Below are 2,223 nucleotides of genomic sequence, written 5' to 3' on the forward strand. Positions count from 1 at the left end.
GCTGTTCCTCTAAGAGTATCTCGCTGGGCGATGCTATTACAGGACTATGACTACGAAATTGAGCACAGGAGTGGCACTAAAATGCAATATGTCGACGCCTTAAGCAGAGTGACTTGCCTCATGTTAGAAGATTCATTGGTTCATCGATTGAAGCAGGCGCAACAACGCGACGACTGGACGCGAGCAATTCGTGCAGTGCTGGAGAAAGACGGCTTTGAGGATTTCTACCTCAAGCACGGCGTTCTCTACAAGGACCCAGTCAAGGAACTAATAGTTGTACCATCGCTTATGGAAGACGAGTTGATTAAAATGGCGCACAGGCAAGGGCATTTCTCGGTTAGGAAGACGCAAGATGCGGTTGAGAAGTCCTTTTACATCCCGCACCTAAGCCCGAAAGTCTCGAAGGTCGTAAGCAGTTGCGTGGCATGCATAATAACCGATGCGAAAGCAGGAAAGAAGGAAGGATTCCTAAACCCGATCGATAAGGAGGACAGGCCACTCGGGACCTTTCACATAGACCACGTGGGTCCAATGGAAGTGACGAAGAAAGCGTACAATTTCATTTTGGTGGTGGTAGATGCGTTTTCAAAGTTCGTGTGGCTCTATCCCACTAAAAATACTGGCGCGGAAGCAGTGGTCGAACGGTTGAAGAAGCAGTCCGCGCTCTTTGGTAATCCGAGGCGCATCATTACTGACCGAAGCACAGCCTTCAAAGCACATCTCTTCAAAGAATATTGCGAAGGCGAGCGTATTCAGCATTTACTAATAGCCACTGGTGTTCCACGGGTTAACGGACAAGTGGAGCGCATGCACCGGATCATCGTGCCCATGATCTCCAAGCTGTGCAGCGAGAACCCAGGGGAGTGGTACAAACACGTAGATCGCGTACAGCAATTGGTGAATAATACTCCACCGAGAAGTACCAAGCAATCGCCGTTTAGAATACTGACGGGCTTGGAGATGCGGGTTACTGGGACACCACAATTACGGGAGTTGTTAGAGGACGCTGCCTGTGATGAACTAGATGCGGAACGAGAGGAGATACGACGAGAAACACAGGAAAACCTAGCAATTATCCAGCAAGAGAACCGTCGCTCATTTAATAAGCGCAGGCGCGCAGCGGTCGAGTACGCTATCGACGACTTAGTGGCCATTAAGAGGACACAGTACGGATCGGGGTTAAAGTTGAGGCCGAAGTTTTTGGGACCCTACAAGGTTATAAAGAAGACGAAGCACGGGCGGTACGAAGTTGCGAAAGTCGGAGACCACGAAGGTCCAGGGCGTACCACGAAGGTTGCCGAGTTTATGAAGAGATGGGTTCCTCCATTCGAGTCGAATGAGCACACAGGATGGCCGGATGTGGGAACTGGCGCGCGGGCAACCCGCAGCGGACAAACGTACTGACCTCATTAATACACCTCTGACATAAAGGGGAGACAAGAAATAGAAAAAAGGACAGTGAAGTTAGTCTTCAAACTGCACAACGACCAAACGGACGGGATAAAACTACAAGCGCACGCAATAAAATTGTTAACATACAAACGAAGGGAAAAGTGTTTTTATTATCTCGGAAGTAAAGCCATCCTACATTTATTTATTTTTAAGTTGTATTATGTTATTTTATTTATATGTATATATATATATATATGTATATAATTCGTTTTATTAATTTAAAAGTCGCGTTTATTTGTAAAAAAAATTGGCATTTCAAATTTTTGTAGGAGGTGGTTTATTTTATTTTCTTCACTTTAGTTAATTGTCTTTGATTTGATTCCATTTCAATTTTTTTATTTAATTTAAGTTTATTTTAATTTAATACACTTTTATTTATTCCAAATTTATATCCATGATTATGTTCTATACCCGTTTTATTATTTGATCAAAACCTAGTAACTCCTTATTCCAAGATACATACGTCGATGACATCATATGTCTTGTAACGGGAGACAAGGAAGAACAAATTCTAGGCTATCTCAACGACCAACACACGAGTATAAATTTCACTATGGATAAGGAAAACGAAGGCAAAATAAACTATTTGGACATAACAATTAAAATAAATAAGGTTACCAACAAATGCGAATTCGGGATATATAGAAAGCCCACGGCCACAGACACGATAATACACAATACTTCAAACCACCCTCAACAGCACAAAAATGCAGCCTTTAGACATCTAATAACCAGGCTTGAACGAACCCCATTGGAAAAAGAAGCTTACAG

The sequence above is a fragment of the Rhagoletis pomonella genome, unplaced genomic scaffold, assembly GCF_013731165.1.
Source record: "Rhagoletis pomonella isolate Grant_MI unplaced genomic scaffold, Rhpom_1.0 Rhpom_scaffold_00003, whole genome shotgun sequence".
In the NCBI taxonomy this organism is placed as follows: domain Eukaryota; kingdom Metazoa; phylum Arthropoda; class Insecta; order Diptera; family Tephritidae; genus Rhagoletis; species Rhagoletis pomonella.